This window comes from Helicoverpa zea, chromosome 23 (assembly GCF_022581195.2).
Source record: "Helicoverpa zea isolate HzStark_Cry1AcR chromosome 23, ilHelZeax1.1, whole genome shotgun sequence".
Classification (NCBI taxonomy): Eukaryota; Metazoa; Arthropoda; class Insecta; order Lepidoptera; family Noctuidae; genus Helicoverpa; species Helicoverpa zea.
Genome location: NC_061474.1, coordinates 7993609 through 8008712, shown reverse-complemented (window position 1 = coordinate 8008712; position 15104 = coordinate 7993609). Strand labels below are relative to the sequence as shown.

The 15104-nt window shown below is 35.8% G+C and overlaps 1 protein-coding gene across 1 annotated transcript in view; it reads left to right on the top strand.

Annotated features, from left to right (window-relative positions):
- Positions 1-15104, top strand: part of LOC124641966 — a 96516-nt gene that overhangs the window by 37345 nt on the left and 44067 nt on the right. The gene's annotated exons all lie outside the window — the stretch shown is intronic.

Below are 15104 nucleotides of genomic sequence, written 5' to 3'. Positions count from 1 at the left end.
CATATATCTGAGTTCGTAAATTTGTTTTCTGTTTCACGGACGCATGGTGTGATGACAGGTGAATATAAGGCGTACATTTAGCTATTTTTATATTTATGAAAGGTTTTTCATGTTAGAAAAAATGTTTTCTTCCGTTCTTTAAAGACGTCGTATTTTATACTTATATATTAATGTCTACGTATCTATATTTGGGACATATCTACAATACAATTTCTTATGACAAGGGGGTAAAAAGATCGTTATGCCTTTTATGGATATATAAACATAGACAAAAAGATAATTTTCTTTATGTCACCTGTCTAACCTTTTCCCAACTATGTTGGGGTCGGCTTCCAGTCTAAACGGATGCAGCTGAGTACCAGTGTTTTACAAGGAGCGACTGCTTACCTGACCTCCTCAACCCAGTTACCCGAACAACCTAATACCCCTAGGTAAGACTGGTTATCAGACTTTGTGGCTTCTGACTACCCGTAACAACTGCCAAAGATGTTCAAATGACAACCGGGACATTTTTGTGATAATAGTCGAATTATTTAAATCCCTCGCCTACTAACAATTTCCAAAAACATCCAAAAATAAACATTTCAATATCATAATACAGGATTATAAACTCCAAATTCAATTATGTTTCTAATAACAAGATCTGTATCAGTATATTTTGCCGGCTCCAAGTTTCTATAATAAATGAATACTTTCCCCGGGGTAAACTTATCTGACGCCCACAAGCGGCCATTTTGAAAAAATCTACTAAATTAAATGTGTTGACGCCTATTTTTATTGAGATTATTCTCGGAATAAGTGTATCGTGTTTCTTGGTTTTTTCTTTGTTATTAAGTTTTCTATGGATATTTATTTTGTAACCTATACCAATATTGTAAAGTTGAAGAGTTTTTTGTTTGTTAACGCGCTAATCTCAAGAAGTAATGGTTCGATTTGAAAAATTATTTCAGAGTTAGATAGCTCATTTATTGAGAGAGTCTATAAGCTACTTCACGGTAAATATAGATAGAAATACCAAATTATAATTAATTTACAAAGGAATACTTATGTTATTCCTGCTAAGAAATAAGAAAAGCATTTTGTCAGTTATTGTTTCTTTGAAGAGACACTAAGTAGGAAATTGTGCTAAATATAGCAGTAATAATCTGCTCTTTATGTTAATTTACAAGTTTATTGTAAGCAATCTACCTAAAATAACTTCCCTTTGAATTAATTTGTGACTAATTAGAACGAATTAACGTTTATTGGTTTTATTATTATTTCATACTCCTACGTAGCAATATTTCAAATACTTACTTACATAGTTATAAATAAATAACATAATATGCATCTTCAAAATCAAAATAATTTATCAATACTTGGCTGCAAAACAGCACCACCACTCCCTATCTGTTTTTGCTGCGAAGAAGTGGTGCAACAAACTCTCCAGCAACACATATTTGGAAATTCTGATTTTAAGACTCATACATCTCACACAAAGTACATATATTAAAAACAAATACAGGGGTCCTTTTTTACGTCCTCAAGTGTACACCGCAAGTTGTAAAGGAAGTTAGTTTCTCAGTGAGACGGACAACATTTGCCGAGTGTTACATGACGTTTGCGTCTGCCTACAGGGGGAGGGGAGTATGTGTAAGAGTGGCGAGGAGGGGGCTGGATAAACTGTTATCTAGTTAGGTCTGTCTACTGGTGATTTTATAATGAATGACGAAGCGATGTAGCTTATATAGACTTCGGTAGCTACTTACTTCCCACAACCGGGTAAACGTGTTAGGTATATAGCCTTCCTCGTTCACTCTTTCCGGTTGTGTCGGATTGCCGTATCGGGTTATGAGAGTGAAGGAATAGGGAGTGCACCTGTGTCCAAATAAATGCTCGTGCACTATAATAATGTCCTGCGCAGCTGGCTGATCACCTTAAATGAGAACAGCCGCCGTGGCCGGAATCGGCCGTGGACGCCATTATTATTATTTTATATAGCCTTACACAATGAATGGCCTAATAAAGGCTATATAACACTGATATATTTTTTCGATCTTGGTTCAGGTTCGGAATTTTGGGCGTTGATTCAAACAAATTCTCTATAAACTAATTATACATAAAAATACACCACAATCATTTAAACATCTTCCAAAAATTCCTACATAAACTAAAAACAGAAGCAACTAAATGTAAAAGCCTTGTTTTCCCTACAAATAGCCACAACCGGCCGTCTCCCTAAAGTGTAGTTGGGACAAGAATGGGCTAGCAACTCTCAAGTAAATATATTAACGTGATCGTCTACTGTTTGATTAATCGTTGTTATAATGATGCTATTTAAGTTTAGATTGTAGGTTGTGTGTGGTAGGTAAACGTTTTAGATGATAAACCTAAAACTGGATCTAAATAGTGGATCATTATTCAGATAGCTTTCCTAAACTTATTCTAATCAAATTAATACGTAGGTATCTAGGAAAGCTTCCAAAAATACTTACTAAGATGACCTCATTTAATCATTATCAGTTTCACCAACCAATGAAATGTTTCTTCTGGTCTACTCGCAAACATTAAAATGTCCGCGAAATTGCAACTTTTATGCGCGAATTACCCACACAACTTTTGTTTGCGAACCAATTATGTGCGACGTCAATTTTGGAATGGTGGAATCTCAGATGTAACATATACATATATTAAGATCTTGTCTAAAATAACAAGCACTGATGTCTTTTTCTCAGAATAAAAATGTAAGTAACTAAGTAGTAGTATTTCCTAGTTAGTTGGTTCCTCGTACATTTTGATAAAGGCACGCACTCGCACAGACAGCACTTTGGGAAACCCTCTGTCCGTTCCGCGCCACAGACTTAAAAGGATCTGGTTTTTACGTACGGTATCAATCGTTTTGTTTACTATCCCTATGGGAGAGAGTCCTAAAATTGGTTAACATTTTTTGTTTGTTGAAGTTAGAAATTCTTCTCCGTGTGAGAGGAGGCCTGTGCCCAGCAGTGGGACGATAAAAAAAAAGCTGTAACAGAAATTAGAAACGGTTGTGTCTAGTAGGTAAAGACTATTATAGCTAAGTCAGAAATGTAGCACAAAGTTATTTATAGCCCTTTCACATGAGCGGATTTTAGTCGAGCATAACAAAACACAGTTCAAAAGGTAAAAGGTAACCTTCCCCAAAAAGTGATCGAAGTATCTACTAAAAATAATCAAGAAATTTGAACCAATAGTTATTTGAATTCAAAATATAAGGTTTTTAATCAAGTATGCTGTACTGCTCTCATATAAGTAGGTAGCAACATATGTATGTCATAACATATAGATTATTCGTGTTGTGACTTAGGTGTCGTGAAACTATGTGGATTGCAACGAAGGCATAATCATTTAAATTAATTAACGAGTGAGTAACCGTCAACTCGATGAAACGAACAGAAGCCATGAAGAAAAACTTATAGTTTTGGATGTGGCATGTTGTTTTCATCAATACAATTGGCCTCCAATCGTGGACCTCCTATTTTTCCATTAAAATATTAAAAATAAAACAATGTGTGGGCGAATTGCCTGCTACACATTTTTAAAGGGGTCGATTCGCCCACTGTATAATTGCACTCGTGCGAGTTCGTGACAGTTAAATTCATGCACATTGACTTAAAACCCGAAATAAAATATCAGGATTATATGGAAGAATTCACACACAAACTTACGAAGGCAACTTTACCACATTTCCCGAAACTAAATTAAAATAGTGACGTGTAACAAACTGACTTGCTTACTACTCGACGAGTCAGAACCATACTTCATAATAATTAAACTACATTTGCAGTCGCACCGAGCAGTTGTGTAAGAAATATTACACTTCACTCTCTGGTATGAAATAATTTACACTGTTAAGTTATTAAGTTTAGCAGACTGCTGTTTACTGTAAATTGTTAACAACAACAAGAATTAACTTAGGAATTAAAAAGAAAACTTCGCAAAAAACTGTCATTTGAAAACGTGGGAACTATTGCACACATTCGGATAAAAAGTAGCCTATCTTCCTCGATCAATATTTAAAAACAAAATAGTTTTTCAAATCGAACCACTAGTTCCTAAGAGGAGCCCGTTTAAATAAACAAACTCTTCAGCTTTATAATATCAGCGAAATTCTCAGGAAAATTATATACCTATCATCGATTACCGAAAACCGAAGTTAATAACAGTTCGAATTAGATTTCAATAATATTTGTCTGTGTCAAAATTATCTCTACTATTTGTCGAATTACTATTTTGCGGGGGTAGTAAAGATTAGTAGGTACTTATTGGTTTATTTTCAGTTCATAATTCGGCTTATATCAATTCTATTTTGATATTAGACAAACCCGGATATTGACAGCTGACATTTACCTTAGTGTCAAACGTAATTAGTGATAAGTCTTAAATGTCAAATGAGATAAATTAATAATTGAAGTGTTGCGGTGGCGTATGACGCAAAACCGAGATCGCTAAACTTTTCCCGCAAGAGGAAATGTAATTTTCATCAATACGTGGGTTTTATTTGTAGGTTATGTATATTTCCAATGGCGAAGGGCATAATTTTCCAGGCAATTTTAATACCATTCTTTGATTGCAATCCGCTTTTTTTTTACCTATGTAAAGTATTTAGTTGCCATTTTTTTCTCTGCATCACACTTAAATTTGAAACGGTATGTGCAACTCTAACTACTAAATACATTTTGACGGAACTTGGGAGTAAAATAGCTTATATACCAGGACAACAAATAGGCGTATGTACATATATTTATATACCCGGAATGTTACTAGCCCTTACGTAAAAAAATATTTGCCTAAGATCAAGTTCAAAGTTACCAAGCTTATATCCTTTCAACACACAGTGTGACATTTAACCATAACTCCATTTCCTAAAATGCCCGTTTTCAAACTAAACCCATTAACGTTTTCGAAGCTAAAATTCCTCGGAACCCGTTAGAAGGGAATCTCATCAGGATTATCCGATACTGCAACAAATTAGACACATAGTTGGTGCAGAGGTCTGGTGAAGTGCAGGCAACCTCTTTTATATGATTATCGTCTACCTATTTGGTCTTTTAAAAGTTTCCTGTAGGTTTTGGGAGAGCATTCGAAGAGTAGGGTTTTATTTTTCCATGAAAACTCATACTAAAGTGTGTAACAAGAAAGGAACTGTTGTCATACCTTTCGAGTAAAATATGATCTTCTGTACGTTTTTATATTAAACTAGCTTTCGCCCGCGGTTTCACCCGCGTCCCGTAGCCGGATGGTGACAAAAACTAAAACCTTCTCCCGGGTCTAAGTTACCTCCCCTCTAATTTTCAGCCAAATTGGTCAAGCCGTTTTCATGTTATGTCTTGACAACGGAAAGCGGGTTTCATTTTAATATATATAGATCATGAAACTTATGGAGTGCAATAAAATATTGAATTGAATTGAATTGAAGTCTTTAATAGTAGAATAGGTATTACTTTTATTTATCCACATGGATGACATACACTATTATGTTGTATTTTTGCTTGTTACTGGAATTGCTAAGGTGGTCGACCTGAGATCGTATGTACAACACATAAACCCAAAAAGGATTTAAACTCATCTAACATAATAGGCAGCCATGTTGCAAATTGCGTTTCCTCACCTCCCGACAAATTAATATTTTGTTAGGTCGTAAAAAGTTTACAGCCTCTACGGAAATTTCCTTCAGCCTTTAATCCGTCACTTTAAATTCTTAGATTAAATTAAGAATGATTTAAAACAGAATGTAGGTAAATATTTACAAATAAATAAAAATAAACATGATACTTTGTTTTACGACGTCAAAAATCATCAAATGACCCCTCCCGCTGTGGGTTAGCAGCGGTGAGGGAGTGTCAGACTCTTACTGACTAAAAAGCGTCGTGTTCCTTCGTAGGCCTTATTATGTGCCAGGGCCGCGAAAACTCTTTCGAACAATCCCGCAGCCCCGGCAGGCATTGGCCCTGCTGGGACCCGCTGGAATAAACATGATACTTAAATCTCTCAGGTATCACATAAGAAAGTAAACGTTTTGATATATCAAAAGGCATAAAAATTGCATATCGTCATGCTCAAATTCAATTTGTAAACATTAAAATAAATTCGAAAAAGTATGATGATGAATTAATTCAACCACATTTCACGCCATAATTGCATAAAACTAGAATATTTTAAAAACGGAATCCGAAGCATTGTGAGACAAAAGTCGGGAAAAAGAGGATTTATGTGACCTCCTTTATAGAAGAGAGAAATTAAATTTTTGAATTAAGAAGGAAGTTGAATCGAATTAGGATTTAAATGGTTTTGCAGTGCAGATTTTTGCATATTTTTTTTATCTATAAGGGTGCGTCCACATCTGGCGAATGCGCCGCGAATGCGCAGCACGCGAGCCGATCGCGAGCTGTCCGCGAGCTGCGCGCGTGCATTTTTGTTCGTGCGCCGCTTCTGCGCCGCCCGCGCGCAGCTCGCGCGCGACCTAAGCGCCGCACGCGAGCGGCGCGCAGGCGGCGCGCGACGTCTGACATCTTCGATAGTACTGAGCCAATATACGGAACTGTAAGGGCGAGAACTGATTGCGCGCAGATCGCGCGCCGCTCGCGCGCCGCTCGCGCGCTCTATACGAGCCTTGCGTGAGTTGCGCTAAAGAGGCGCACCGAACTATTGCAGTGACTGCACGCGCGCAGCTCGCGGACAGCTCGCGATCGGCTCGCGTGCTGCGCATTCGCGGCGCATTCGCCAGATGTGGACGCACCCTAACTTAGAAATATTATTAAAAGTTATTTATGTATAATCAAATTATTAATTAAAGTCAAATTATATTATACTCAAATTATTATTTGTCTATAACCATTTTCCGGCGGTTTCACTCATGTTCCTTGGGAACTACTGCTCGTACCGGGATAAAATATAGCCTATGTTACTTGCGAAGAGTGTAGTATACTATACAACAGTGACATAATTTTTGAAATCGGTTCAGAATCCCTACTGGGGTACCTACATACAAAGAAACAAGCACACAAACTAATTTCCTCCTTATTTTATTGATATTGATTAGAAGGACCGATAAACATTTTTTGAGACCCGTAAAAGATATCTTAACTACTACGATCTTAATTCGTATAAGATTCAAAATGAATGAAAATAGCTCACTAGAATTGAATTAGGCTTTGCACTTTTAAAGTTCTTCCTGTTCCAATCTAGTGTTTCAAGTTGCAGAAAGTTTAAGTTAGAGTTTATCTTGTTAGTTCAACTGTTAAATAATTGCGTTTTAACTTGAGTCTAAAGTTTAAGTTACTGTGTTTGTGTAATGGGTTTCTTTTGTCGGCGTATTTCAAATGATTGCAACGTTGCTGGAAATTGTGTTCCTTCATGAATCTGTACGTACATAGCTGAATAGTTAGTTAGTTTAATGTAAGATAGATAGATCAATAAAGTTTCCTCTATGTTTCTATATGGACGACTTTTTATTTGGGTGTGTGAAGTAATTAGGTACCGTGGGAAATCGAGGGAGATAACATTTATTTTAACAAGAATTTTAAAAGTATACATTACATTTGTTTAAAACCATACTTCCTTAGAAGTGTTTTTTATACTTTCTTATCCCTAGAACCCAAAAGGTCATAAGATGTTGATCAATTTATCAAGCATGTTTAGCACCAAAAATGTCTCAAAGAAAGCATTCTGTTTGTTATTTGATTTCGGCCATAAATTTTACTCAATCGCTCCATTCCTGGGAGTCAACAGTAAGATATATTTAAGGCTAATTTATTCCTGTTTACAAGAAAACAGAGTTAGCCTAGTAAGCTTTGTGTACCGGCCAATATTAGCATAGCCTGATTTATAATGGGCATGCCATTTGACATTCTAGGCTGCCTGTGGATAATTAATGAGTAGGTATTATTGAAGTATTGATTTCATAATTGTCCACCAACAAGGTGGACAGACGACCTTATAAAGGTCGCCGGAAGACGCTGGATGCAGGTCGCCTCCAACAGGTATCTGTGGAGATCTAAGGGGGAGGCCTATGTTCAGCAGTGGACGTCCTATGGCTGAGATGATGATGATGATGATGATTGATTTCATAGAATAGGTTAATTTTTAATGCTATTCTGGCCACTTTTTACCCAACTGCTAAGAAAGGGTCATTCACCTGAGACCTAATAAAACTAAGAGCAAGACATTTTTTGGGTTTCGTGAGTTGAATAAATTATGAGTTTTAAATAGTTTCCTCATTATTTGTCTATCTGTTACAAAAATTATCAGTTGTTTGTAGGTAGGTACAGGATGTGTATGGAAAAAGTAATAGGAGTACCTGTAATATATGGCGCTGATGTATCTACTTTCTTTTAATTTAACCATTCATTTTACAAAACATTATCACATCATCATCCTCCTGCCCTTATCCCAATTTTATTTGGAGTCAGCGTAGCATGTTTTCTCCTTCCATACTCTTCTATCTGCCGTCATCTCACAAGTAACGTTCTTTCTTACCATATCTACTTTCACACAATCCATCCATCGTTTCTTTGGTCGTCCCCTTCCACAATGTCCATCCACATTTATACTCATCATCTTCCTCACAACATGACTCATTCCTCAGCATCACATGCCCGTACCATGACAGCAGTCACAGAGTTGAAATATTTTTCACTTATCTCCCCACAAAAGTATATTATCACCAACTCTTTTTTTTAACTTGTTATAAATTGACTTACTGATAATGAAGATTCTTTTAGAAAGAGAGTTCTTTCACAAAGTTCTGGGCGAGATTAAATTGTTACTTTTCTTATGAAAGAATTGATATAGATGAAGTTTAGGCTTTGCGAAGTTTTTAACTAAGAGCGTATCTTTATCGGTGTTAAGACAAGCTTTTGAATTAGTTTCTGGAAACTTTTGAAGTGTCTTATTATTTTTGCGTAGAGTGTCTAAAGTAATTAATGTTCTTTGAAAAAATTACAATCTATTCGACACTTAGGAGGTAACTGCCAGCTCTCTACTATCGAAATTGAAAAGTATGTCAATCAATATCGTTATTTACAAGTTAAATTTTATGTACGTATGGGTTTAAACTTTCAGGACAGATTTTCTCACAACTTCTGAATTGTAATAATATTAAACTCACTTTATCGTTGCAACTATCACTCAGTATTATAGTCATATAGAATCAGGCACATACTCTTTTATCAAATCTCGCCCGCTAGACTACTGTAAAGTCACTGACTTACAAGATTTGGTCAAACATCATTTTATCACTGTCACACCATTTCCCCCAACAGAAGAGTTTCAGCTTACCTAAGAAATGTTTCAGCGTTTCGGTGTAACTATTGCATTTAACATACCCCCAACTTTTAATCACCAAAAACAAGTAGGTCACCCAATTCTCCCCAACTAAACACATACATACATACTTATATACATAAATAAGTACATAGAGGGTAAGAAAATCCAATCCCTCGTGAATGGCGTGGCAAACTAATAAATAGAAGTAAATGATGCAACTAACCAGTCTCCCTTGGGCAGTGGATCACTCGATCAACCGGCTAATATGGCGGACCGGTCATTGAGGCACAAGGGTTGAGAAAACCGGGGTATGTTATGTATGTAGGTACCTATAGCTATAGGTTTTGTGTTGATAAAATTCTGACAAACAAGAATAAGTTTCTAATGTAGCCTGAAGTCGACCGATATTTTTTTTAAGATGATTAACTTAATGACATAACAAGGTTTCCATTGAACTGAAACACTTTTATTATTTATTCTCCGAAAGTATAAGATCTGAAAATATTAATATGCAAAATGTAATTAATTTGTGAATATTTTTTCAGGAACGACCTTTTTTTCTGTGGTTTCAAAGCAATTTTTCCGTGCTGCGATTTCATTCCAGCAAAAAGTCATAGCTTGTTTAGAGTTCTTAGAACTACTTTCCACAATTATAAATATAAAAAAAAATGATACAAAATAAAACCCCACATTACGACCTAACTCAATAAACTCTTAACCCTTACTGCTTTCAATTAACCAATTTAAACCACAGCTTCTTAAATTCAGACTAGACAATTTCAATTGGCGTACGGCTGAACCTCGTCTAGACTTCGCCTACGCATTCAGACGTCTGAGAGAGACTTTAACTTAGGGACCTGTCAGACTGCTCGCGGGGTAATGAGAAGCGATCGGTTCTGCGTGGGGTGAAAACCATTTTAGTTTTCATTTGTTTTATTTTGGATTGGCCTTTGGGTGCTTTGTGAAAGTTTAGGGAACCACGTCATACTCATATTTTAAACGTTTAAAAGTTCCGCTACCAATGGGTATTTTGACGATTATGTTTAGAAAGAAATGAGTACTTATTCAAATAATCGGAAACTGACTGATTTATGCCTTACTAGCTACTGCCAGAGCGTTCTGAGTGAAAATCTCATCTCTCGGTGACTACTTCCTGTACCTAGATAAAAAGTGACCTAGCTTCTCTCAACAGATGGTCATTTGATGGCATGTTTAGCACTAAGTGTTAGATTGCTCATTTATTGAAGGCGTAGATGCTTCTTTTTATGCGCGGGATAGTTTCCACGGTATGCGGGTGAAACCACTAACCGAAGCTAGTATTAGCATAGATACTAGCCGCAAAACTTCACTATTAGTTCAAAACAAAATGCAATCGCTATTCGCTCCCACTACAACACAAGCCTTATAAATAAATTCCTTGAGGTTTTACAAACGCGTCTGACAGAATAGTTAATAACAAGCTCAATTTAAACTGAAATTACTTTATTACTTTTATTTCTACACGAACAATTATTATATTTTTGGAAATTCAATCCCGTTTTAGACTATGTGTCTGTGGTATTTACTTTTTAAATTCAATCTAAAATTAGACATCCGTGAATTTGGATTGGAATGTTAAAATTAGAATTGGCATTTAAACATTGGAATAATATTTGAGTAATATTCATAGATAGTTTAAAATGTCAGAAGTCACACATTGAATTAGGGACTTCACGGAATTTGTTTCTCGATGATTTCTTTATCATTATCGAAAAACGTATGACCATGGCTCTTCTTTTATGTCTATTTATTCTCTTTATAACTATAGCAAAATGGGCACAGTAATGTGGATAACATTACCTGGATTACTTAGGTACATTATTGCATAAATAATTATAAAAATCTTTTTACAAAAAATAAAACCGACTTCATAATATACCTATCCAAAAACCTAAGATACATAGGTCAAACTTTTTTTAAAGTCCGTTTAAAAAAGATTTTTTCATACTGTGATGAAAGATTTTTATCGTCCCACTGCTGGGCTGCGGCCTCCTCTCACATGGAGAAGGATTGCGCGTTAATCACCACACTTGCTCAATGCGGGTTGGTGATTTCAGACTATATGTATAGTCCAGGTTTCCTCAAGATGTTTTTCTTCACCTTTTTTATATATTTGCCCTATATATATTTCCTCATAAAATATATCTTCCTTATCTAAATATTGACACAAACCCTACAACACTTCAGGTAACAGATAGGATTCCGCTGTCACAATTTCACCCGATTTGAGCGATTCCAGTTGAATATATTTTCGTCCGCGTATATTCTGAACTTGTATATTTACTTACCCGGTGAAACGGTATGGGAAGAGGCGTGGACAAAGGTATATTAATTTTGTACTGTAAATATGTACATATGTTGTTTTTGTGGGAATTTTCTTGATATTGAGGAGTTTTTCGTGTTGTTAAAAAGTAGCTAATTTAACTGTCTTTAAACTTTAACTGTGTTTGAAAGCTGGAACGATGTCAGGGTCAATGCATTTTGGAAATCAGATATTGTTCAGTAGTAAAACAACAAAGCTAAATTAATTTTAGAAAATGTGTCATTTTATATGCCAATTTCCACAAAATAATGACTATCTCAATTCAACCGCGTAAAAGAATTTTTAATATCAAAGAATCTCCGATTTTAAAATGTTCGGTACATATACTTTATAGGCACGGAAACGAGTGGAAAACTGAAACTGATGATGAAGTCGTACATAAAAGCAATTAAAATTAATGAATCACTTTCAACGATCAACATTCACTAAAAACAGGATCATGACAAATCTTTTATCTCCCCGACTCTGTCAATTTACCCCTCAAAACGTTCACGGACATCAAGATCACCCCACCCCGGGAACTATTATCCCGGACCTACATATCGTCAGATGCTAATTGTCCGGATATCCGGGACGTTAGACACACGGATAAGAATCTTCCTACATTAGTCTACACGCACACTTTCCCTGAACGTTTTACTGGGAAAGTTTCAATAGCTTTTTTTCTGGGTAATAGAGTAAAAGAGGGGCTGTAAAATCATAACGTCATAACGGTTATTTTTGGTGGGATATGAAAATATTTCATGTCAACAATGTATTTACTAAGAGATATTTTTTAGGTATAGGAGTCCAGACATCGTGATGTGTGTTTATTCGCTTAAAAACAATCTAGAGAGCTTTATTGAAGCCTAAAACAGCATTATAATCCATGCTTAATATTTGCAAAAGCGAACATAGTAGACAAGCCTGCAAAAGCCCATTTAAAAGGATATTAATGAGAGAGAAAAAACAAATTGTTTTCACCCTGTTTCGAAACTACTAACCAATTTGAAAAATTCTTTCATACTTTGAAAACCTGTACTAGCCCCCGGTTATAGGTAATATTTAATCCGAGTACAGCAAGAAGAAACCACGGGAAACAACTGCTTTGAAATAAAACAACTGCTGCTTGACCAAGACGCGTGAAACCGTTAGTAAAATCCTAGTGTATGATACTCCTACGAAGTGTTAGGATAGCGATATTATCTCTTTGAAACCAACAGCTTTGAAACTCACAGGCGTTCATCTGTATATCCGTCTTAAATATAAATGGTAACTATCAGTAAGATCTGTTTATGAAGATGTGAGGAAGTGTCACTATGCCTCAGTGAGCGTGTACTCGGATTTAACTAAAGATAATTTGAAGCTAATGAGCTTGGTTAGATTGCTAAATGAAGATAGGCACTTATGTAGGTAGTTTAGGCCGTTGAATCTCGGAAAGGAGGGAAAATTGATATCTGAATTGTATTAGGTATATTCTGTGATATAGAATAAAATAGTATGTTTACTTATAACTCTACTTGGTAACGTTTTCCCGCTTAAACCTATATCTAGTAATAGTTTTAATTTTTATTGTAAATCATGTATTATAGTTTCTGTAAATAGAGACAAGATTTTTTAATTGTTTGCCGAAATAAACCTTAGTTATTATCTAAAATACTAACTATCGGCTAACAGTTAACAATTATTCTATCTGTAGTTTTGATTACTAGACATAGGAGTTTGGCATTACTTGTGACTAATGTCAAAACTCCTTCTTTATTGTGCCAATCTACAGATAGGTAGTTTGTGGGAGCTCTAAAATCCGATCACATTAGAGGCGAGAAGATGCTATGAAGATACATAGTTCTCAATACAAGTCCTGAAAGACCCTAACACTCATACACTAGATTGTTTATACCCAACTCTATGATCTAAACTTACCATAATGTCACTTTCAGTTCCCACGCAATTCAAGGGTCCCTCAATTGTATAAGTTCCTATGTTAAGCTTAGAGCATATAACCAACTGGAGACAACATGAGCACAATTCTAAACGAAAAAATCTATGTGTAGTGAGTCCAAAATAACAAAAAATACGAATACGAACGAATATGAATATGAGAGAGCTATTACTCCTGCATCTTCGATCACGTCGTTACGCACGCACCCGACAATATTGACAGATACAAGCATAAACTTGACGTATGTATAAGTATGAAAGACGCTCTCATATCAAGTATCTACAGAGGGAAAGAAACGCCAATGGCGTGTCCGGTCGGATAATTTCTCTAAGTAAAGGCTTGTGTGAAATTCCTTGAGCACTTCGGTACGGTGTGACATAGTCTAACAAATTATACTGAGGAATGGGTAACGTGATTTGCGTTGAGCAAGAGAGTTTGAATGTGTGGTGATTAGACTGTTGTAGCTCTATGAAGTTTCTGACCCTTACACAAGTAGGGTCTTTGATTTATTGCTTTATTGCTAAAGGCCTTATCTTATTTGTTACCGTTTCAAGCCAAATTGATATTTTTTATGAACAAATAGACGAGCTATATCATTCTTCTCATATCAATTTTAATTTTAAACTAGCCCACTCGCGGTTTCATTTGCGTCCATAGATAACTGATTCCCGTAGCCGGATGGTGACAAAACATATCCTAGGTCTTTCTGCCAGGTTTAAGCTACCTCCCCTCTTACTGTCAGCATAAACGGTTCAGTAAAACACGCGTGATGCGTATCTAAGGGATATAGGGATACATTTTTAATTTTTGCATTAACAGCCAGCCCAAATTTTTAGCTAAGTTTAAATGTAAATTATAAACAACCGTAAATACTTCCTTTTGCCAGATTACCGCCAAGGTTGGTGATTACGAAGATGAATTCACCATCGTAATGTGTTAAATTTTCTAACTAATTTGTATGATAACACCCTCCGCTTTAGGGTTACCTAAAGTAATTTGCTTTCTAATTTACTGTAGAATTTTGTTATTTCAACGTTTAACTTGAGTAATTCCTTTTTGGGCGGAATTTTGGAGCAATTTTCAGGTTGCATGTGGTTACATACCCGTACCTACTTAAAAGTATGTGGTTTAGTGCAGGAACTACATTTACACTAGTTTAAATACACCGTTATGTAGGTTTGTATGTTTTCTTATCAAGTGAGTTCCAGGTTTTAATCACCTAATAAGTCTTAGTGCTAGAGTTTTCTCAAATCCTGACGGTCTCTGACGTGCTATTGTACGCTTTCTCAAATCCGCCTTTGACGTGAAATTGTGACAAAAGCTGCTACTGAGTAGCATATGGGAAGGCCTGTTTTTCTTGCCTTTGGGTAGATACAGGAATTAGAATGTAACACTACATGTTATTTATACAAGAGACTAGAAGTTTTAGGCTTTTTTATTCATCCGGGCTGCTTCTTTATTAGCCGCTTTTCAACAGTAGCTCAAACTTACCAGTGTACCTAATCTTCTTTAAAACAGTCCTCACAAATGAATAACAAA